This window comes from Barbatula barbatula (genome assembly GCF_947034865.1).
Source record: "Barbatula barbatula genome assembly, chromosome: 1".
Classification (NCBI taxonomy): domain Eukaryota; kingdom Metazoa; phylum Chordata; class Actinopteri; order Cypriniformes; family Nemacheilidae; genus Barbatula; species Barbatula barbatula.
The window spans coordinates 29,163,592-29,188,886 of record NC_136766.1 but is presented as its reverse complement, the minus strand read 5'-3'; positions in this window follow the sequence as shown (position 1 = coordinate 29,188,886).

Here is a 25,295-nt window from a genome sequence, read left to right as displayed (position 1 = left end):
GCTTTCTGAGCTGAAAACTGCATTTTGTGACAAAGTGCATCAGTGGATGATGAGAATGTCAGTTTTGACAAAGAATACCGTTCATTACTAAAATGCTCTAATTGAGCTGTTAGAATGTCAGAAAGAAGCTTTCTGAGCAGAAAAATGCATTTTGTGACAAAGTGATTCAGTGGATGATGAGAATGTCAGTTTTGACAAAGAACACTGTTCATTACTGAAATGCTCTAATTGAGCTGTTAGAATGTCAGAAACAAGCTTTCTGAGCAGAAAACTTCATTTTGTGACAAAGTGATTCAGTGGATGATGAGAATGTCAGTTTTGACAAAGAACACTGTTCATTACTGAAATGCTCTAATTGAGCTGTTAGAATGTCAGAAACAAGCTTTCTGAGCTGAAAACTGCATTTTGTGACAAAGTGCATCAGTGGATGATGAGAATGTCAGTTTTGACAAAGAATACTGTTCATTACTAAAATGCTCTAATTGAGCTGTTAGAATGTCAGAAATATTTTTTCTGAGCTGAAAACTGCATTTTGTGACAAAATGCATCAGTGCATGATGAGAATGTCAGTTGTGACAAAGAACACTGTTCATTACTAAAATGCTCTAATTGAGCTGTTAGAATGTCAGAAAGAAGCTTTCTGAGCAGAAAAATGCATTTTGTGACAAAGTGATTCAGTGGATGATGAGAATGTCAGTTTTGACAAAGAACACTGTTCATTACTGAAATGCTCTAATTGAGCTGTTAGAATGTCAGAAACAAGCTTTCTGAGCTGAAAACTGCATTTTGTGACAAAGTGCATCAGTGGATGATGAGAATGTCAGTTTTGACAAAGAATACTTTTCATTACTAAAATGCTCTAATTGAGCTGTTAGAATGTCAGAAACAAGCTTTCTGAGCTGAAAACTGCATTTTGTGACAAAGTGCATCAGTGGATGATGAGAATGTCAGTTTTGACAAAGAATACTTTTCATTACTAAAATGCTCTAATTGAGCTGTTAGAATGTCAGAAACAATTATTCTGAGCTGAAAACTGCATTTTGTGACAAACTGCATTAGTGGATGATGAGAATGTCAGTTTTGACAAAGAACACTGTTCATTACTGAAATGCTCTAATTGAGCTGTTAGAATGTCAGAAGCATGCTTTCTGATCAGAAAAATGCATTTTGTGACAAAGTGATTCAGTGGATGATGAGAATGTCAGTTTTGACAAAGAACACTGTTCATTACTGAAATGCTATCAGTGACCTGTTAGAATGTCAGAAACAAGCTGTCTGAGCAGAAAAATGCATTTTGTGACAAAGTGATTCAGTGGATGATGAGAATGTCAGTTTTGACAAAGAACACTGTTCATTACTGAAATGCTCTAATTGAGCTGTTAGAATGTCAGAAACAAGCTTTCTGATCAGAAAAAAGCATTTTGTGACAAAGTGATTCAGTGGATAATGAGAATGTCAGTTTTGACAAAGAACACTGTTCATTACAAAAAAGCTCTAATTGAGCTGTTAGAATGTCAGAAACAAGCTTTCTGAGCTGAAAACTGCATTTTGTGACAAAGTGCATCAGTGCATGATGAGAATGTCAGTTGTGACAAAGAACACTGTTCATTACTAAAATGCTCTAATTGAGCTGTTAGAATGTCAGAAACAAGCTTTCTGAGCAGAAAAATGCATTTTGTGACAAAGTGATTCAGTGGATGATGAGAATGTCAGTTTTGACAAAGAACACTGTTCATTACTGAAAAGCTCTAATTGAGCTGTTAGAATGTCAGAAACAAGCTTTCTGAGCTGAAAACTGCATTTTGTGACAAAGTGCATCAGTGGATGATGAGAATGTCAGTTGTGACAAAGAACACTGTTCATTACTAAAATGCCCTAATTGAGCTGTTAGAATGTCAGAAACAAGCTTTCTGAGCAGAAAAATGTATTTTGTGACAAAGTGATTCAGTGGATGATGAGAATGTCAGTTTTGACAAAGAACACTGTTCATTACTGAAATGTTCTAATTGAGCTGTTAGAATGTCAGAAACAAGCTTTCTGATCAGAAAAATGCATTTGGTGACAAAGTGATTCAGTGGATGATGAGAATGTCAGTTTTGACAAAGAACACTGTTCATTACTTAAATGCTCTAATTGAGCTGTTAGAATGTCAGAAACAAGCTTTCTGAGCTGAAAACTGCATTTTGTGACAAAGTGCATCAGTGGATGATGAGAATGTCAGTTTTGACAAAGAACCCTTTTCATTACTAAAATGCTCTCATTGAGCTGTTAGAATGTCAGAAACAAGCTTTCTGAGCTGAAAACTGCATTTTGTGACAAAGTGCATCAGTGCATGATGAGAATGTCAGTTGTGACAAAGAACACTGTTCATTACTGAAAAGCTCTAATTGAGCTGTTAGAATGTCAGAAACATAATTTCTGATCAGAAAAATGCAATTTGTGACAAACTGATTCAGTGGATGATGAGAATGTCAGTTTTGACAAAGAACAATGTTCATTACTGAAATGCTCTCAGTGACCTGTTAGAATGTCAGAAACAAGCTGTCTGAGCAGAAAAATGCATTTTGTGACAAAGTGCATCAGTGCATGATGAGAATGTCATTTGTGACAAAGAACACTGTTCATTACTAAAATGCTCTAATTGAGCTGTTAGAATGTCAGAAACAAGCTTTCTGAGCAGAAAAATGCATTTTGTGACAAAGTGATTCAGTGGATGATGAGAATGTCAGTTTTGACAAAGAACACTGTTCATTACTGAAATGCTCTAATTGAGCTGTTAGAATGTCAGAAACAAGCTTTCTGATCAGAAAAATGCATTTGGTGACAAAGTGATTCAGTGGATGATGAGAATGTCAGTTTTGACAAAGAACACTGTTCATTACTGAAAAGCTCTAATTGAGCTGTTAGAATGTCAGAAACAAGCTTTCTGAGCTGAAAACTGCATTTTGTGACAAAGTGCATCAGTGGATGATGAGAATGTCAGTTGTGACAAAGAACATTGTTCATTACTAAAATGCTCTAATTGAGCTGTTAGAATGTCAGAAACATAATTTCTGATCAGAAAAATGCAATTTGTGACAAAGTGATTCAGTGGATGATGAGAATGTCAGTTTTGACAAAGAATACTTTTCATTACTAAAATGCTCTAATTGAGCTGTTAGAATGTCAGAAACAAGCTTTCTGAGCTGAAAACTGCATTTTGTGACAAAGTGCATCAGTGGATGATGAGAATGTCAGTTTTGACAAAGAATACTTTTCATTACTAAAATGCTCTAATTGAGCTGTTAGAATGTCAGAAACAATTATTCTGAGCTGAAAACTGCATTTTGTGACAAACTGCATTAGTGGATGATGAGAATGTCAGTTTTGACAAAGAACACTGTTCATTACTGAAATGCTCTCATTGAGCTGTTAGAATGTCAGAAACAAGCTTTCTGAGCTGAAAACTGCATTTTGTGACAAAGTGCATCAGTGGATGATGAGAATGTCAGTTTTGACAAAGAACACTGTTCTTTGCTGAAATGCTCTAATTGAGCTGTTAGAATGTCAGAAACAAGCTTTCTGAGCAGAAAAATGCATTTTGTGACAAACTGATTCAGTGGATGATGAGAATGTCAGTTTTGACAAAGAACACTGTTCATTACTGAAATGCTCTCAATGAGCTGTTAGAATGTCAGAAACAAGCTTTCTGAGCAGAAAAATGCATTTTGTGACAAAGTGATTCAGTGGATGATGAGAATATGTCAGTTTTGACAAAGAACACTGTTCATTACTGAAATGCTCTAATTGAGCTGTTAGAATGTCAGAAACAAGCTTTCTGAGCTGAAAACTGCATTTTGTGACAAACTGCATCAGTGGATGATGAGAATGTCAGTTTTGACAAAGAACACTGTTCATTACTGAAATGCTCTAATTGAGCTGTTAGAATGTCAGAAACATGCTTTCTGATCAGAAAAATGCATTTTGTGACAAAGTGATTCAGTGGATGATGAGAATGTCAGTTTTGACAAAGAACACTGTTCATTACTGAAATGCTCTAATTGAGCAGTTAGAATGTCAGAAACAAGCTTTCTGATCAGAAAAATGCATTTGGTGACAAAGTGATTCAGTGGATGATGAGAATGTCAGTATTGACAAAGAACACTGTTCATTACTGAAAAGCTCTAATTGAGCTGTTAGAATGTCAGAAACAAGCTTTCTGAGCTGAAAACTGCATTTTGTGACAAAGTGCATCAGTGGATGATGAGAATGTCAGTTGTGACAAAGAACACTGTTCATTACTAAAATGCTCTAATTGAGCTGTTAGAATGTCAGAAACAAGCTTTCTGAGCAGAAAAATGCATTTTGTGACAAAGTGATTCAGTGGATGATGAGAATGTCAGTTTTGACAAAGAACACTGTTCATTACTGAAATGCTCTAATTGAGCTGTTAGAATGTCAGAAACAAGCTTTCTGAGCTGAAAACTGCATTTTGTGACAAAGTGCATCAGTGGATGATGAGAATGTCAGTTTTGACAAAGAATACTTTTCATTACTAAAATGCTCTAATTGAGCTGTTAGAATGTCAGAAACATGCTTTCTGATCAGAAAAATGAATTTTGTGACAAAGTAATTCAGTGGATGATGAGAATGTCAGTTTTGACAAAGAACACTGTTCATTACTGAAATGCTATCAGTGACCTGTTAGAATGTCAGAAACAAGCTGTGTGAGCAGAAAAATGCATTTTGTGACAAAGTGATTCAGTGGATGATGAGAATGTCAGTTTTGACAAAGAACACTGTTCATTACTGAAATGCTCTCATTGAGCTGTTAGAATGTCAGAAACAAGCTTTCTGAGCTGAAAACTGCATTTTGTGACAAAGTGCATCAGTGGATGATGAGAATGTCAGTTTTGACAAAGAACACTGTTCTTTGCTGAAATGCTCTAATTGAGCTGTTAGAATGTCAGAAACAAGCTTTCTGAGCAGAAAAATGCATTTTGTGACAAACTGATTCAGTGGATGATGAGAATGTCAGTTTTGACAAAGAACACTGTTCATTACTGAAATGCTCTAATTGAGCTGTTAGAATGTCAGAAACAAGCTTTCTGAGCTGAAAACTGCATTTTGTGACAAAGTGCATCAGTGGATGATGAGAATGTCAGTTTTGACAAAGAACACTTTTCATTACTAAAATGCTCTCATTGAGCTGTTAGAATGTCAGAAACAAGCTTTCTGAGCTGAAAACTGCATTTTGTGACAAAGTGCATCAGTGCATGATGAGAATGTCAGTTGTGACAAAGAACACTGTTCATTACTAAAATGCTCTAATTGAGCTGTTAGAATGTCAGAAACAAGCTTTCTGAGCAGAAAAATGCATTTTGTGACAAAGTGATTCAGTGGATGATGAGAATGTCAGTTTTGACAAAGAACACTGTTCATTACTGAAATGCTCTAATTGAGCTGTTAGAATGTCAGAAACATAATTTCTGATCAGAAAAATGCAATTTGTGACAAAGTGATTCAGTGGATGATGAGAATGTCAGTTTTGACAAAGAACACTGTTCATTACTGAAATGCTCTCAGTGACCTGTTAGAATGTCAGAAACAAGCTGTCTGAGCAGAAAAATGCATTTTGTGACAAAGTGATTCAGTGGATGATGAGAATGTCAGTTTTGACAAAGAACACTGTTCATTACTGAAATGCTCTAATTGAGCTGTTAGAATGTCAGAAACAAGCTGTCTGAGCAGAAAAATGCATTTTGTGACAAAGTGATTCAGTGGATGATGAGAATGTCAGTTTTGACAAAGAACACTGTTCATTACTTAAATGCTCTAATTGAGCTGTTAGAATGTCAGAAACAAGCTTTCTGAGCTGAAAACTGCATTTTGTGACAAAGTGCATCAGTGCATGATGAGAATGTCAGTTGTGACAAAGAACACTGTTCATTACTGAAAAGCTCTAATTGAGCTGTTAGAATGTCAGAAACATAATTTCTGATCAGAAAAATGCAATTTGTGACAAACTGATTCAGTGGATGATGAGAATGTCAGTTTTGACAAAGAACAATGTTCATTACTGAAATGCTCTCAGTGACCTGTTAGAATGTCAGAAACAAGCTGTCTGAGCAGAAAAATGCATTTTGTGACAAAGTGCATCAGTGCATGATGAGAATGTCATTTGTGACAAAGAACACTGTTCATTACTAAAATGCTCTAATTGAGCTGTTAGAATGTCAGAAACAAGCTTTCTGAGCAGAAAAATGCATTTTGTGACAAAGTGATTCAGTGGATGATGAGAATGTCAGTTTTGACAAAGAACACTGTTCATTACTGAAATGCTCTAATTGAGCTGTTAGAATGTCAGAAACAAGCTTTCTGATCAGAAAAATGCATTTGGTGACAAAGTGATTCAGTGGATGATGAGAATGTCAGTTTTGACAAAGAACACTGTTCATTACTGAAAAGCTCTAATTGAGCTGTTAGAATGTCAGAAACAAGCTTTCTGAGCTGAAAACTGCATTTTGTGACAAAGTGCATCAGTGGATGATGAGAATGTCAGTTGTGACAAAGAACATTGTTCATTACTAAAATGCTCTAATTGAGCTGTTAGAATGTCAGAAACATAATTTCTGATCAGAAAAATGCAATTTGTGACAAAGTGATTCAGTGGATGATGAGAATGTCAGTTTTGACAAAGAACAATGTTCATTACTGAAATGCTCTCAGTGACCTGTTAGAATGTCAGAAACAAGCTTTCTGAGCTGAAAACTGCATTTTGTGACAAAGTGCATCAGTGGATGATGAGAATGTCAGTTGTGACAAAGAACACTGTTCATTAAAAAAAAGCTCTAATTGAGCTGTTAGAATGTCAGAAACAAGCTTTCTGAGCAGAAAAATGCATTTTGTGACAAAGTGATTCAGTGGATGATGAGAATGTCAGTTTTGACAAAGAACACTGTTCATTACTGAAATGCTCTCATTGAGCTGTTAGAATGTCAGAAACAAGCTTTCTGAGCTGAAAACTGCATTTTGTGACAAAGTGCATCAGTGGATGATGAGAATGTCAGTTTTGACAAAGAACACTGTTCTTTGCTGAAATGCTCTAATTGAGCTGTTAGAATGTCAGAAACAAGCTTTCTGAGCAGAAAAATGCATTTTGTGACAAACTGATTCAGTGGATGATGAGAATGTCAGTTTTGACAAAGAACACTGTTCATTACTGAAATGCTCTCAATGAGCTGTTAGAATGTCAGAAACAAGCTTTCTGAGCAGAAAAATGCATTTTGTGACAAAGTGATTCAGTGGATGATGAGAATATGTCAGTTTTGACAAAGAACACTGTTCATTACTGAAATGCTCTAATTGAGCTGTTAGAATGTCAGAAACAAGCTTTCTGAGCTGAAAACTGCATTTTGTGACAAACTGCATCAGTGGATGATGAGAATGTCAGTTTTGACAAAGAACACTGTTCATTACTGAAATGCTCTAATTGAGCTGTTAGAATGTCAGAAACATGCTTTCTGATCAGAAAAATGCATTTTGTGACAAAGTGATTCAGTGGATGATGAGAATGTCAGTTTTGACAAAGAACACTGTTCATTACTGAAATGCTCTAATTGAGCAGTTAGAATGTCAGAAACAAGCTTTCTGATCAGAAAAATGCATTTGGTGACAAAGTGATTCAGTGGATGATGAGAATGTCAGTATTGACAAAGAACACTGTTCATTACTGAAAAGCTCTAATTGAGCTGTTAGAATGTCAGAAACAAGCTTTCTGAGCTGAAAACTGCATTTTGTGACAAAGTGCATCAGTGGATGATGAGAATGTCAGTTGTGACAAAGAACACTGTTCATTACTAAAATGCTCTAATTGAGCTGTTAGAATGTCAGAAACAAGCTTTCTGAGCAGAAAAATGCATTTTGTGACAAAGTGATTCAGTGGATGATGAGAATGTCAGTTTTGACAAAGAACACTGTTCATTACTGAAATGCTCTAATTGAGCTGTTAGAATGTCAGAAACAAGCTTTCTGAGCTGAAAACTGCATTTTGTGACAAAGTGCATCAGTGGATGATGAGAATGTCAGTTTTGACAAAGAATACTTTTCATTACTAAAATGCTCTAATTGAGCTGTTAGAATGTCAGAAACATGCTTTCTGATCAGAAAAATGAATTTTGTGACAAAGTAATTCAGTGGATGATGAGAATGTCAGTTTTGACAAAGAACACTGTTCATTACTGAAATGCTATCAGTGACCTGTTAGAATGTCAGAAACAAGCTGTGTGAGCAGAAAAATGCATTTTGTGACAAAGTGATTCAGTGGATGATGAGAATGTCAGTTTTGACAAAGAACACTGTTCATTACTGAAATGCTCTCATTGAGCTGTTAGAATGTCAGAAACAAGCTTTCTGAGCTGAAAACTGCATTTTGTGACAAAGTGCATCAGTGGATGATGAGAATGTCAGTTTTGACAAAGAACACTGTTCTTTGCTGAAATGCTCTAATTGAGCTGTTAGAATGTCAGAAACAAGCTTTCTGAGCAGAAAAATGCATTTTGTGACAAACTGATTCAGTGGATGATGAGAATGTCAGTTTTGACAAAGAACACTGTTCATTACTGAAATGCTCTAATTGAGCTGTTAGAATGTCAGAAACAAGCTTTCTGAGCTGAAAACTGCATTTTGTGACAAAGTGCATCAGTGGATGATGAGAATGTCAGTTTTGACAAAGAACACTTTTCATTACTAAAATGCTCTCATTGAGCTGTTAGAATGTCAGAAACAAGCTTTCTGAGCTGAAAACTGCATTTTGTGACAAAGTGCATCAGTGCATGATGAGAATGTCAGTTGTGACAAAGAACACTGTTCATTACTAAAATGCTCTAATTGAGCTGTTAGAATGTCAGAAACAAGCTTTCTGAGCAGAAAAATGCATTTTGTGACAAAGTGATTCAGTGGATGATGAGAATGTCAGTTTTGACAAAGAACACTGTTCATTACTGAAATGCTCTAATTGAGCTGTTAGAATGTCAGAAACATAATTTCTGATCAGAAAAATGCAATTTGTGACAAAGTGATTCAGTGGATGATGAGAATGTCAGTTTTGACAAAGAACACTGTTCATTACTGAAATGCTCTCAGTGACCTGTTAGAATGTCAGAAACAAGCTGTCTGAGCAGAAAAATGCATTTTGTGACAAAGTGATTCAGTGGATGATGAGAATGTCAGTTTTGACAAAGAACACTGTTCATTACTGAAATGCTCTAATTGAGCTGTTAGAATGTCAGAAACAAGCTGTCTGAGCAGAAAAATGCATTTTGTGACAAAGTGATTCAGTGGATGATGAGAATGTCAGTTTTTACAAAGAACACTGTTCATTACTGAAATGCTCTCAATGAGCTGTTAGAATGTCAGAAACAAGCTTTCTGAGCAGAAAAATGCATTTTGTGACAAAGTGATTCAGTGGATTATGAGAATGTCAGTTTTGACAAAGAACACTGTTCATTACTGAAATGCTCTCAATGAGCTGTTAGAATGTCAGAAACAAGCTTTCTGAGCTGAAAACTGCATTTTGTGACAGAGTGCATCAGTGGATGATGAGAATGTCAGTTTTGACAAAGAACACTGTTCATTACTGAAATGCTCTAATTGAGCTGTTAGAATGTCAGAAACAAGCTTTCTGAGCTGAAAACTGCATTTTGTGACAAAGTGCATCAGTGGATGATGAGAATGTCAGTTGTGACAAAGAACACTGTTCATTACTAAAATGCTCTAATTGAGCTGTTAGAATGTCAGAAACAAGCTTTCTGAGCAGAAAAATGCATTTTGTGACAAAGTGATTCAGTGGATGATGAGAATGTCAGTTTTGACAAAGAACACTGTTCATTACTGAAATGCTCTAATTGAGCGGTTAGAATGTCAGAAACAAGCTTTCTGATCAGAAAAATGCATTTGGTGACAAAGTGATTCAGTGGATGATGAGAATGTCAGTTTTGACAAAGAACACTTTTCATTACTGAAAAGCTCTAATTGAGCTGTTAGAATGTCAGAAACAAGCTTTCTGAGCTGAAAACTGCATTTTGTGACAAAATGCATCAGTGCATGATGAGAATGTCAGTTGTGACAAAGAACACTGTTCATTACTAAAATGCTCTAATTGAGCTGTTAGAATGTCAGAAAGAAGCTTTCTGAGCAGAAAAATGCATTTTGTGACAAAGTGATTCAGTGGATGATGAGAATGTCAGTTTTGACAAAGAACACTGTTCATTACTGAAATGCTCTAATTGAGCTGTTAGAATGTCAGAAACAAGCTTTCTGAGCTGAAAACTGCATTTTGTGACAAAGTGCATCAGTGGATGATGAGAATGTCAGTTTTGACAAAGAATACCGTTCATTACTAAAATGCTCTAATTGAGCTGTTAGAATGTCAGAAACAATTTTTCTGAGCTGAAAACTGCATTTTGTGACAAAATGCATCAGTGCATGATGACAATGTCAGTTGTGACAAAGAACACTGTTCATTACTAAAATGCTCTAATTGAGCTGTTAGAATGTCAGAAAGAAGCTTTCTGAGCAGAAAAATGCATTTTGTGACAAAGTGATTCAGTGGATGATGAGAATGTCAGTTTTGACAAAGAACACTGTTCATTACTGAAATGCTCTAATTGAGCTGTTAGAATGTCAGAAACAAGCTTTCTGAGCAGAAAACTTCATTTTGTGACAAAGTGATTCAGTGGATGATGAGAATGTCAGTTTTGACAAAGAACACTGTTCATTACTGAAATGCTCTAATTGAGCTGTTAGAATGTCAGAAACAAGCTTTCTGAGCTGAAAACTGCATTTTGTGACAAAGTGCATCAGTGGATGATGAGAATGTCAGTTTTGACAAAGAATACTGTTCATTACTAAAATGCTCTAATTGAGCTGTTAGAATGTCAGAAATATTTTTTCTGAGCTGAAAACTGCATTTTGTGACAAAATGCATCAGTGCATGATGAGAATGTCAGTTGTGACAAAGAACACTGTTCATTACTAAAATGCTCTAATTGAGCTGTTAGAATGTCAGAAAGAAGCTTTCTGAGCAGAAAAATGCATTTTGTGACAAAGTGATTCAGTGGATGATGAGAATGTCAGTTTTGACAAAGAACACTGTTCATTACTGAAATGCTCTAATTGAGCTGTTAGAATGTCAGAAACAAGCTTTCTGAGCTGAAAACTGCATTTTGTGACAAAGTGCATCAGTGGATGATGAGAATGTCAGTTTTGACAAAGAATACTTTTCATTACTAAAATGCTCTAATTGAGCTGTTAGAATGTCAGAAACAATTTTTCTGAGCTGAAAACTGCATTTTGTGACAAAATGCATCAGTGCATGATGAGAATGTCAGTTTTGACAAAGAACAAAGTTCATTAAAAAAAAGCTCTAATTGAGCTGTTAGAATGTCAGAAACAAGCTTTCTGAGCAGAAAAATGCATTTTGTGACAAAGTGATTCAGTGGATGATGAGAATGTCAGTTTTGACAAAGAACACTGTTCATTACTGAAATGCTCTAATTGAGCTGTTAGAATGTCAGAAACAATTATTCTGAGCTGAAAACTGCATTTTGTGACAAACTGCATTAGTGGATGATGAGAATGTCAGTTTTGACAAAGAACACTGTTCATTACTGAAATGCTCTAATTGAGCTGTTAGAATGTCAGAAGCATGCTTTCTGATCAGAAAAATGCATTTTGTGACAAAGTGATTCAGTGGATGATGAGAATGTCAGTTTTGACAAAGAACACTGTTCATTACTGAAATGCTATCAGTGACCTGTTAGAATGTCAGAAACAAGCTGTCTGAGCAGAAAAATGCATTTTGTGACAAAGTGATTCAGTGGATGATGAGAATGTCAGTTTTGACAAAGAACACTGTTCATTACTGAAATGCTCTAATTGAGCTGTTAGAATGTCAGAAACAAGCTTTCTGATCAGAAAAAAGCATTTTGTGACAAAGTGATTCAGTGGATAATGAGAATGTCAGTTTTGACAAAGAACACTGTTCATTACAAAAAAGCTCTAATTGAGCTGTTAGAATGTCAGAAACAAGCTTTCTGAGCTGAAAACTGCATTTTGTGACAAAGTGCATCAGTGCATGATGAGAATGTCAGTTGTGACAAAGAACACTGTTCATTACTAAAATGCTCTAATTGAGCTGTTAGAATGTCAGAAACAAGCTTTCTGAGCAGAAAAATGCATTTTGTGACAAAGTGATTCAGTGGATGATGAGAATGTCAGTTTTGACAAAGAACACTGTTCATTACTGAAAAGCTCTAATTGAGCTGTTAGAATGTCAGAAACAAGCTTTCTGAGCTGAAAACTGCATTTTGTGACAAAGTGCATCAGTGGATGATGAGAATGTCAGTTGTGACAAAGAACACTGTTCATTACTAAAATGCCCTAATTGAGCTGTTAGAATGTCAGAAACAAGCTTTCTGAGCAGAAAAATGTATTTTGTGACAAAGTGATTCAGTGGATGATGAGAATGTCAGTTTTGACAAAGAACACTGTTCATTACTGAAATGTTCTAATTGAGCTGTTAGAATGTCAGAAACAAGCTTTCTGATCAGAAAAATGCATTTGGTGACAAAGTGATTCAGTGGATGATGAGAATGTCAGTTTTGACAAAGAACACTGTTCATTACTTAAATGCTCTAATTGAGCTGTTAGAATGTCAGAAACAAGCTTTCTGAGCTGAAAACTGCATTTTGTGACAAAGTGCATCAGTGCATGATGAGAATGTCAGTTGTGACAAAGAACACTGTTCATTACTAAAATGCTCTAATTGAGCTGTTAGAATGTCAGAAACAAGCTTTCTGAGCAGAAAAATGCATTTTGTGACAAAGTGATTCAGTGGATGATGAGAATGTCAGTTTTGACAAAGAACACTGTTCATTACTGAAAAGCTCTAATTGAGCTGTTAGAATGTCAGAAACAAGCTTTCTGAGCTGAAAACTGCATTTTGTGACAAAGTGCATCAGTGGATGATGAGAATGTCAGTTGTGACAAAGAACACTGTTCATTACTAAAATGCCCTAATTGAGCTGTTAGAATGTCAGAAACAAGCTTTCTGAGCAGAAAAATGTATTTTGTGACAAAGTGATTCAGTGGATGATGAGAATGTCAGTTTTGACAAAGAACACTGTTCATTACTGAAATGTTCTAATTGAGCTGTTATAATGTCAGAAACAAGCTTTCTGATCAGAAAAATGCATTTGGTGACAAAGTGATTCAGTGGATGATGAGAATGTCAGTTTTGACAAAGAACACTGTTCATTACTTAAATGCTCTAATTGAGCTGTTAGAATGTCAGAAACAAGCTTTCTGAGCTGAAAACTGCATTTTGTGACAAAGTGCATCAGTGGATGATGAGAATGTCAGTTTTGACAAAGAACACTTTTCATTACTAAAATGCTCTCATTGAGCTGTTAGAATGTCAGAAACAAGCTTTCTGAGCTGAAAACTGCATTTTGTGACAAAGTGCATCAGTGCATGATGAGAATGTCAGTTGTGACAAAGAACACTGTTCATTACTGAAAAGCTCTAATTGAGCTGTTAGAATGTCAGAAACATAATTTCTGATCAGAAAAATGCAATTTGTGACAAAGTGATTCAGTGGATGATGAGAATGTCAGTTTTGACAAAGAACAATGTTCATTACTGAAATGCTCTCAGTGACCTGTTAGAATGTCAGAAACAAGCTGTCTGAGCAGAAAAATGCATTTTGTGACAAAGTGCATCAGTGCATGATGAGAATGTCATTTGTGACAAAGAACACTGTTCATTACTAAAATGCTCTAATTGAGCTGTTAGAATGTCAGAAACAAGCTTTCTGAGCAGAAAAATGCATTTTGTGACAAAGTGATTCAGTGGATGATGAGAATGTCAGTTTTGACAAAGAACACTGTTCATTACTGAAATGCTCTAATTGAGCTGTTAGAATGTCAGAAACAAGCTTTCTGATCAGAAAAATGCATTTGGTGACAAAGTGATTCAGTGGATGATGAGAATGACAGTTTTGACAAAGAACACTGTTCATTACTGAAAAGCTCTAATTGAGCTGTTAGAATGTCAGAAACAAGCTTTCTGAGCTGAAAACTGCATTTTGTGACAAAGTGCATCAGTGGATGATGAGAATGTCAGTTGTGACAAAGAACATTGTTCATTACTAAAATGCTCTAATTGAGCTGTTAGAATGTCAGAAACATAATTTCTGATCAGAAAAATGCAATATGTGACAAAGTGATTCAGTGGATGATGAGAATGACAGTTTTGACAAAGAACACTGTTCATTACTGAAAAGCTCTAATTGAGCTGTTAGAATGTCAGAAACAAGCTTTCTGAGCTGAAAACTGCATTTTGTGACAAAGTGCATCAGTGGATGATGAGAATGTCAGTTGTGACAAAGAACATTGTTCATTACTAAAATGCTCTAATTGAGCTGTTAGAATGTCAGAAACATAATTTCTGATCAGAAAAATGCAATTTGTGACAAAGTGATTCAGTGGATGATGAGAATGTCAGTTTTGACAAAGAACAATGTTCATTACTGAAATGCTCTCAGTGACCTGTTAGAATGTCAGAAACAAGCTTTCTGAGCTGAAAACTGCATTTTGTGACAAAGTGCATCAGTGGATGATGAGAATGTCAGTTTTGACAAAGAACACTGTTCTTTGCTGAAATGCTCTAATTGAGCTGTTAGAATGTCAGAAACAAGCTTTCTGAGCAGAAAAATGCATTTTGTGACAAACTGATTCAGTGGATGATGAGAATGTCAGTTTTGACAAAGAACACTGTTCATTACTGAAATGCTCTCAATGAGCTGTTAGAATGTCAGAAACAAGCTTTCTGAGCAGAAAAATGCATTTTGTGACAAAGTGATTCAGTGGATGATGAGAATATGTCAGTTTTGACAAAGAACACTGTTCATTACTGAAATGCTCTAATTGAGCTGTTAGAATGTCAGAAACAAGCTTTCTGAGCTGAAAACTGCATTTTGTGACAAACTGCATCAGTGGATGATGAGAATGTCAGTTTTGACAAAGAACACTGTTCATTACTGAAATGCTCTAATTGAGCTGTTAGAATGTCAGAAACATGCTTTCTGATCAGAAAAATGCATTTTGTGACAAAGTGATTCAGTGGATGATGAGAATGTCAGTTTTGACAAAGAACACTGTTCATTAATGAAATGCTCTAATTGAGCAGTTAGAATGTCAGAAACAAGCTTTCTGATCAGAAAAATGCATTTGGTGACAAAGTGATTCAGTGGATGATGAGAATGTCAGTATTGACAAAGAACACTGTTCATTACTGAAAAGCTCTAATTGAGCTGTTAGAATGTCAGAAACAAGCTTTCTGAGCTGAAAACTGCATTTTGTGACAAAGTGCATCAGTGGATGATGAGAATGTCAGTTGTGACAAAGAACACTGTTCATTACTAAAATGCTCTAATTGAGCTGTTAGAATGTCAGAAACAAGCTTTCTGAGCAGAAAAATGCATTTTGTGACAAAGTGATTCAGTGGATGATGAGAATGTCAGTTTTGACAAAGAACACTGTTCATTACTGAAATGCTCTAATTGAGCTGTTAGAATGTCAGAAACAAGCTTTCTGAGCTGAAAACTGCATTTTGTGACAAAGTGCATCAGTGGATGATGAGAATGTCAGTTTTGACAAAGAATACTTTTCATTACTAAAATGCTCTAATTGAGCTGTTAGAATGTCAGAAACAATTATTCTGAGCTGAAAACTGCATTTTGTGACAAACTGCATTAGTGGATGATGAGAATGTCAGTTTTGACAAAGAACACTGTTCATTACTGAAATGCTCTAATTGAGCTGTTAGAATGTCAGAAGCATGCTTTCTGATCAGAAAAATGCATTTTGTGACAAAGTGATTCAGTGGATGATGAGAATGTCAGTTTTGACAAAGAACACTGTTCATTACTGAAATGCTATCAGTGACCTGTTAGAATGTCAGAAACAAGCTGTCTGAGCAGAAAAATGCATTTTGTGACAAAGTGATTCAGTGGATGATGAGAATGTCAGTTTTGACAAAGAACACTGTTCATTACTGAAATGCTCTAATTGAGCTGTTAGAATGTCAGAAACAAGCTTTCTGATCAGAAAAAAGCATTTTGTGACAAAGTGATTCAGTGGATAATGAGAATGTCAGTTTTGACAAAGAACACTGTTCATTACTTAAATGCTCTAATTGAGCTGTTAGAATGTCAGAAACAAGCTTTCTGAGCTGAAAACTGCATTTTGTGACAAAGTGCATCAGTGCATGATGAGAATGTCAGTTGTGACAAAGAACACTGTTCATTACTAAAATGCTCTAATTGAGCTGTTAGAATGTCAGAAACAAGCTTTCTGAGCAGAAAAATGCATTTTGTGACAAAGTGATTCAGTGGATGATGAGAATGTCAGTTTTGACAAAGAACACTGTTCATTACTGAAAAGCTCTAATTGAGCTGTTAGAATGTCAGAAACAAGCTTTCTGAGCTGAAAACTGCATTTTGTGACAAAGTGCATCAGTGGATGATGAGAATGTCAGTTGTGACAAAGAACACTGTTCATTACTAAAATGCCCTAATTGAGCTGTTAGAATGTCAGAAACAAGCTTTCTGAGCAGAAAAATGTATTTTGTGACAAAGTGATTCAGTGGATGATGAGAATGTCAGTTTTGACAAAGAACACTGTTCATTACTGAAATGTTCTAATTGAGCTGTTAGAATGTCAGAAACAAGCTTTCTGATCAGAAAAATGCATTTGGTGACAAAGTGATTCAGTGGATGATGAGAATGTCAGTTTTGACAAAGAACACTGTTCATTACTTAAATGCTCTAATTGAGCTGTTAGAATGTCAGAAACAAGCTTTCTGAGCTGAAAACTGCATTTTGTGACAAAGTGCATCAGTGGATGATGAGAATGTCAGTTTTGACAAAGAACACTTTTCATTACTAAAATGCTCTCATTGAGCTGTTAGAATGTCAGAAACAAGCTTTCTGAGCTGAAAACTGCATTTTGTGACAAAGTGCATCAGTGCATGATGAGAATGTCAGTTGTGACAAAGAACACTGTTCATTACTGAAAAGCTCTAATTGAGCTGTTAGAATGTCAGAAACATAATTTCTGATCAGAAAAATGCAATTTGTGACAAAGTGATTCAGTGGATGATGAGAATGTCAGTTTTGACAAAGAACAATGTTCATTACTGAAATGCTCTCAGTGACCTGTTAGAATGTCAGAAACAAGCTGTCTGAGCAGAAAAATGCATTTTGTGACAAAGTGCATCAGTACATGATGAGAATGTCATTTGTGACAAAGAACACTGTTCATTACTAAAATGCTCTAATTGAGCTGTTAGAATGTCAGAAACAAGCTTTCTGAGCAGAAAAATGCATTTTGTGACAAAGTGATTCAGTGGATGATGAGAATGTCAGTTTTGACAAAGAACACTGTTCATTACTGAAATGCTCTAATTGAGCTGTTAGAATGTCAGAAACAAGCTTTCTGATCAGAAAAATGCATTTGGTGACAAAGTGATTCAGTGGATGATGAGAATGTCAGTTTTGACAAAGAACACTGTTCATTACTGAAAAGCTCTAATTGAGCTGTTAGAATGTCAGAAACAAGCTTTCTGAGCTGAAAACTGCATTTTGTGACAAAGTGCATCAGTGGATGATGAGAATGTCAGTTGTGACAAAGAACATTGTTCATTACTAAAATGCTCTAATTGAGCTGTTAGAATGTCAGAAACATAATTTCTGATCAGAAAAATGCAATTTGTGACAAAGTGATTCAGTGGATGATGAGAATGTCAGTTTTGACAAAGAACAATGTTCATTACTGAAATGCTCTCAGTGACCTGTTAGAATGTCAGAAACAAGCTTTCTGAGCTGAAAACTGCATTTTGTGACAAAGTGCATCAGTGGATGATGAGAATGTCAGTTGTGACAAAGAACACTGTTCATTAAAAAAAAGCTCTAATTGAGCTGTTAGAATGTCAGAAACAAGCTTTCTGAGCAGAAAAATGCATTTTGTGACAAAGTGATTCAGTGGATGATGAGAATGTCAGTTTTGACAAAGAACACTGTTCATTACTGAAATGCTCTCATTGAGCTGTTAGAATGTCAGAAACAAGCTTTCTGAGCTGAAAACTGCATTTTGTGACAAAGTGCATCAGTGGATGATGAGAATGTCAGTTTTGACAAAGAACACTGTTCTTTGCTGAAATGCTCTAATTGAGCTGTTAGAATGTCAGAAACAAGCTTTCTGAGCAGAAAAATGCATTTTGTGACAAACTGATTCAGTGGATGATGAGAATGTCAGTTTTGACAAAGAACACTGTTCATTACTGAAATGCTCTCAATGAGCTGTTAGAATGTCAGAAACAAGCTTTCTGAGCAGAAAAATGCATTTTGTGACAAAGTGATTCAGTGGATGATGAGAATATGTCAGTTTTGACAAAGAACACTGTTCATTACTGAAATGCTCTAATTGAGCTGTTAGAATGTCAGAAACAAGCTTTCTGAGCTGAAAACTGCATTTTGTGACAAACTGCATCAGTGGATGATGAGAATGTCAGTTTTGACAAAGAACACTGTTCATTACTGAAATGCTCTAATTGAGCTGTTAGAATGTCAGAAACATGCTTTCTGATCAGAAAAATGCATTTTGTGACAAAGTGATTCAGTGGATGATGAGAATGTCAGTTTTGACAAAGAACACTGTTCATTACTGAAATGCTCTAATTGAGCAGTTAGAATGTCAGAAACAAGCTTTCTGATCAGAAAAATGCATTTGGTGACAAAGTGATTCAGTGGATGATGAGAATGTCAGTATTGACAAAGAACACTGTTCATTACTGAAAAGCTCTAATTGAGCTGTTAGAATGTCAGAAACAAGCTTTCTGAGCTGAAAACTGCATTTTGTGACAAAGTGCATCAGTGGATGATGAGAATGTCAGTTGTGACAAAGAACACTGTTCATTACTAAAATGCTCTAATTGAGCTGTTAGAATGTCAGAAACAAGCTTTCTGAGCAGAAAAATGCATTTTGTGACAAAGTGATTCAGTGGATGATGAGAATGTCAGTTTTGACAAAGAACACTGTTCATTACTGAAATGCTCTAATTGAGCTGTTAGAATGTCAGAAACAAGCTTTCTGATCAGAAAAATGCATTTGGTGACAAAGTGATTCAGTGGATGATGAGAATGTCAGTTTTGACAAAGAACACTGTTCATTACTGAAATGCTCTAATTGAGCTGTTAGAATGTCAGAAACAAGCTTTCTGAGCTGAAAACTGCATTTTGTGACAAACTGCATTAGTGGATGATGAGAATGTCAGTTTTGACAAAGAACACTGTTCATTACTGAAATGCTCTCAGTGACCTGTTAGAATGTCAGAAACAAGCTGTCTGAGCAGAAAAATGCATTTTGTGACAAAGTGATTCAGTGGATGATGAGAATGTCAGTTTTGACAAAGAACACTGTTCATTACTGAAATGCTCTCAGTGACCTGTTAGAATGTCAGAAACAAGCTTTCTGAGCAGAAAAATGCATTTTGTGACAAAGTGATTCAGTGGATGATGAGAATGTCAGTTTTGACAAAGAACACTGTTCATTACTGAAATGCTCTCATTGAGCTGTTAGAATGTCAGATACAAGCTTTCTGAGCTGAAAACTGCATTTTGTGACAAACTGCATTAGTGGATGATGAGAATGTCAGTTTTGACAAAGAACAATGTTCATTAAAAAAAAGCTCTAATTGAGCTGTTAGAATGTCAGAAACAAGCTTTCTGAGCAGAAAAATGCATTTTGTGACAAAGTGATTCAGTGGATGATGAGAATGTCAGTTTTGACAAAGAACACTGTTCATTACTGAAATGCTCTAATTGAGCTGTTAGAATGTCAGAAACAAGCTTTCTGAGCTGAAAACTGCATTTTGTGACAAACTGCATTAGTGGATGATGAGAATGTCAGTTTTGACAAAGAACACTGTTCATTACTGAAATGCTCTCAGTGACCTGTTAGAATGTCAGAAACAAGCTGTCTGAGCAGAAAAATGCATTTTGTGACAAAGTGATTCAGTGGATGATGAGAATGTCAGTTTTGACAAAGAACACTGTGCATTACTGAAATGCTCTCAGTGACCTGTTAGAATGTCAGAAACAAGCTTTCTGAGCAGAAAAATGCATTTTGTGACAAAGTGATTCAGTGGATGATGAGAATGTCAGTTTTGACAAAGAACACTGTTCATTACTGAAATGCTCTCATTGAGCTGTTAGAATGTCAGATACAAGCTTTCTGAGCTGAAAACTGCATTTTGTGACAAACTGCATTAGTGGATGATGAGAATGTCAGTTTTGACAAAGAACAATGTTCATTAAAAAAAAGCTCTAATTGAGCTGTTAGAATGTCAGAAACAAGCTTTCTGAGCAGAAAAATGCATTTTGTGACAAAGTGATTCAGTGGATGATGAGAATGTCAGTTTTGACAAAGAACACTGTTCATTACTGAAATGCTCTAATTGAGCTGTTAGAATGTCAGAAACAAGCTTTCTGATCAGAAAAATGCATTTGGTGACAAAGTGATTCAGTGGATGATGAGAATGTCAGTTTTGACAAAGAACACTGTTCATTACTGAAATGCTCTAATTGAGCTGTTAGAATGTCAGAAACAAGCTTTCTGAGCTGAAAACTGCATTTTGTGACAAACTGCATTAGTGGATGATGAGAATGTCAGTTTTGACAAAGAACACTGTTCATTACTGAAATGCTCTAATTGAGCTGTTAGAATGTCAGAAACATGCTTTCTGATCAGAAAAATGCATTTTGTGACAAAGTGATTCAGTGGATGATGAGAATGTCAGTTTTGACAAAGAACACTGTTCATTACTGAAATGCTATCAGTGACCTGTTAGAATGTCAGAAACAAGCTGTCTGAGCAGAAAAATGCATTTTGTGACAAAGTGATTCAGTGGATGATGAGAATGTCAGTTTTGACAAAGAACACTGTTCATTACTGAAATGCTCTCATTGAGCTGTTAGAATGTCAGAAACAAGCTTTCTGAGCTGAAAACTGCATTTTGTGACAAAGTGCATCAGTGGATGATGAGAATGTCAGTTTTGACAAAGAACACTGTTCTTTGCTGAAATGCTCTAATTGAGCTCTTAGAATGTCAGAAACAAGCTTTCTGAGCAGAAAAATGCATTTTGTGACAAACTGATTCAGTTGATGATGAGAATGTCAGTTTTGACAAATAACACTGTTCATTACTGAAATGCTCTAATTGAGCTGTTAGAATGTCAGAAACTGTTCATTACTGAAATGCTATCAGTGACCTGTTAGAATGTCAGAAACAAGCTGTCTGAGCAGAAAAATGCATTTTGTGACAAAGTGATTCAGTGGATGATGAGAATGTCAGTTTTGACAAAGAACACTGTTCATTACTGAAATGCTCTAATTGAGCTGTTAGAATGTCAGAAACAAGCTTTCTGATCAGAAAAAAGCATTTTGTGACAAAGTGATTCAGTTCATAATGAGAATGTCAGTTTTGACAAAAACACTGTTCATTACAAAAAAGCTCTAATTGAGCTGTTAGAATGTCAGAAACAATCTTTCTGAGCTGAAAACTGCATTTTGTGACAAAGTGCATCAGTGCATGATGAGAATGTCAGTTGTGACAAAGAACACTGTTCATTACTAAAATGCTCTAATTGAGCTGTTAGAATGTCAGAAACAAGCTTTCTGAGCAGAAAAATGCATTTTGTGACAAAGTGATTCAGTGGATAATGAGAATGTCAGTTTTGACAAAGAACACTGTTCATTACTGAAATGCTCTCATTGAGCTGTTAGAATGTCAGATACAAGCTTTCTGAGCTGAAAACTGCATTTTGTGACAAACTGCATTAGTGGATGATGAGAATGTCAGTTTTGACAAAGAACAATGTTCATTAAAAAAAAGCTCTAATTGAGCTGTTAGAATGTCAGAAACAAGCTTTCTGAGCAGAAAAATGCATTTTGTGACAAAGTGATTCAGTGGATGATGAGAATGTCAGTTTTGACAAAGAACACTGTTCATTACTGAAATGCTCTCATTGAGCTGTTAGAATGTCAGAAACAAGCTTTCTGAGCTGAAAACTGCATTTTGTGACAAAGTGCATCAGTGGATGATGAGAATGTCAGTTTTGACAAAGAACACTGTTCTTTGCTGAAATGCTCTAATTGAGCTGTTAGAATGTCAGAAACAAGCTTTCTGAGCAGAAAATGCATTTTGTGACGAACTGATTCAGTGGATGATGAGAATGTCAGTTTTGACAAAGAACACTGTTCATTACTGAAATGCTCTCAATGAGCTGTTAGAATGTCAGAAACAAGCTTTCTGAGCAGAAAAATGCATTTTGTGACAAAGTGATTCAGTGGATGATGAGAATGTCAGTTTTGACAAAGAACACTGTTCATTACTGAAATGCTCTAATTGAGCTGTTAGAATGTCAGAAACAAGCTTTCTGAGCTGAAAACTGCATTTTGTGACAAACTGCATCAGTGGATGATGAGAATGTCAGTTTTGACAAAGAACACTGTTCATTACTGAAATGCTCTAATTGAGCTGTTAGAATGTCAGAAACATGCTTTCTGATCAGAAAAATGCATTTTGTGACAAAGTGATTCAGTGGATGATGAGAATGTCAGTTTTGACAAAGAACACTGTTCATTACTGAAATGCTCTAATTGAGCTGTTAGAATGTCAGAAACAAGCTTTCTGATCAGAAAAATGCATTTGGTGACAAAGTGATTCAGTGGATGATGAGAATGTCAGTATTGACAAAGAACACTGTTCATTACTGAAAAGCTCTAATTGAGCTGTTAGAATGTCAGAAACAAGCTTTCTGAGCTGAAAACTGCATTTTGTGACAAAGTGCATCAGTGGATGATGAGAATGTCAGTTGTGACAAAGAACACTGTTCATTACTAAAATGCTCTAATTGAGCTGTTAGAATGTCAGAAACAAGCTTTCTGAGCAGAAAAATTTATTTTGTGACAAAGTGATTCAGTGGATGATGAGAATGTCAGTTTTGACAAAGAACACTGTTCATTACTGAAATGCTCTAATTGAGCTGTTAGAATGTCAGAAACAAGCTTTCTGATCAGAAAAATGCATTTGGTGACAAAGTGATTCAGTGGATGATGAGAATGTCAGTTTTGACAAAGAACACTGTTCATTACTGAAATGCTCTAATTGAGCTGTTAGAATGTCAGAAACAAGCTTTCTGAGCAGAAAAATGCATTTTGTGACAAAGTGCATTAGTGGATGATGAGAATGTCAGTTTTGACAAAGAACACTGTTCATTACTGAAATGCTCTCAGTGACCTGTTAGAATGTCAGAAACAAGCTGTCTGAGCAGAAAAATGCATTTTGTGACAAAGTGATTCAGTGGATGATGAGAATGTCAGTTTTGACAAAGAACACTGTTCATTACTGAAATGCTCTCAGTGACCTGTTAGAATGTCAGAAACAAGCTTTCTGAGCAGAAAAATGCATTTTGTGACAAAGTGATTCAGTGGATGATGAGAATGTCAGTTTTGACAAAGAACACTGTTCATTACTGAAATGCTCTCATTGAGCTGTTAGAATGTCAGATACAAGCTTTCTGAGCTGAAAACTGCATTTTGTGACAAACTGCATTAGTGGATGATGAGAATGTCAGTTTTGACAAAGAACAATGTTCATTAAAAAAAAGCTCTAATTGAGCTGTTAGAATGTCAGAAACAAGCTTTCTGAGCAGAAAAATGCATTTTGTGACAAAGTGATTCAGTGGATGATGAGAATGTCAGTTTTGACAAAGAACACTGTTCATTACTGAAATGCTCTAATTGAGCTGTTAGAATGTCAGAAACAAGCTTTCTGATCAGAAAAATGCATTTGGTGACAAAGTGATTCAGTGGATGATGAGAATGTCAGTTTTGACAAAGAACACTGTTCATTACTGAAATGCTCTAATTGAGCTGTTAGAATGTCAGAAACAAGCTTTCTGAGCTGAAAACTGCATTTAGTGACAAACTGCATTAGTGGATGATGAGAATGTCAGTTTTGACAAAGAACACTGTTCATTACTGAAATGCTCTCAGTGACCTGTTAGAATGTCAGAAACAAGCTGTCTGAGCAGAAAAATGCATTTTGTGACAAAGTGATTCAGTGGATGATGAGAATGTCAGTTTTGACAAAGAACACTGTTCATTACTGAAATGCTCTCAGTGACCTGTTAGAATGTCAGAAACAAGCTTTCTGAGCAGAAAAATGCATTTTGTGACAAAGTGATTCAGTGGATGATGAGAATGTCAGTTTTGACAAAGAACACTGTTCATTACTGAAATGCTCTCATTGAGCTGTTAGAATGTCAGATACAAGCTTTCTGAGCTGAAAACTGCATTTTGTGACAAACTGCATTAGTGGATGATGAGAATGTCAGTTTTGACAAAGAACAATGTTCATTAAAAAAAAGCTCTAATTGAGCTGTTAGAATGTCAGAAACAAGCTTTCTGAGCAGAAAAATGCATTTTGTGACAAAGTGATTCAGTGGATGATGAGAATGTCAGTTTTGACAAAGAACACTGTTCATTACTGAAATGCTCTAATTGAGCTGTTAGAATGTCAGAAACAAGCTTTCTGATCAGAAAAATGCATTTGGTGACAAAGTGATTCAGTGGATGATGAGAATGTCAGTTTTGACAAAGAACACTGTTCATTACTGAAATGCTCTAATTGAGCTGTTAGAATGTCAGAAACAAGCTTTCTGAGCTGAAAACTGCATTTTGTGACAAAGTGATTCAGTGGATGATGAGAATGTCAGTTTTGACAAAGAACACTGTTCATTACTGAAATGCTCTAATTGAGCTGTTAGAATGTCAGAAACAAGCTTTCTGAGCTGAAAACTGCATTTTGTGACAAAGTGCATCAGTGCATGATGAGAATGTCAGTTGTGACAAAGAACACTGTTCATTACTAAAATGCTCTAATTGAGCTGTTAGAATGTCAGAAACAAGCTTTCTGAGCAGAAAAATGCATTTTGTGACAAAGTGATTCAGTGGATGATGAGAATGTCAGTTTTGACAAAGAACACTGTTCATTACTGAAATGCTCTAATTGAGCTGTTAGAATGTCAGAAACATAATTTCTGATCAGAAAAATGCAATTTGTGACAAAGTGATTCAGTGGATGATGAGAATGTCAGTTTTGACAAAGAACACTGTTCATTACTGAAATGC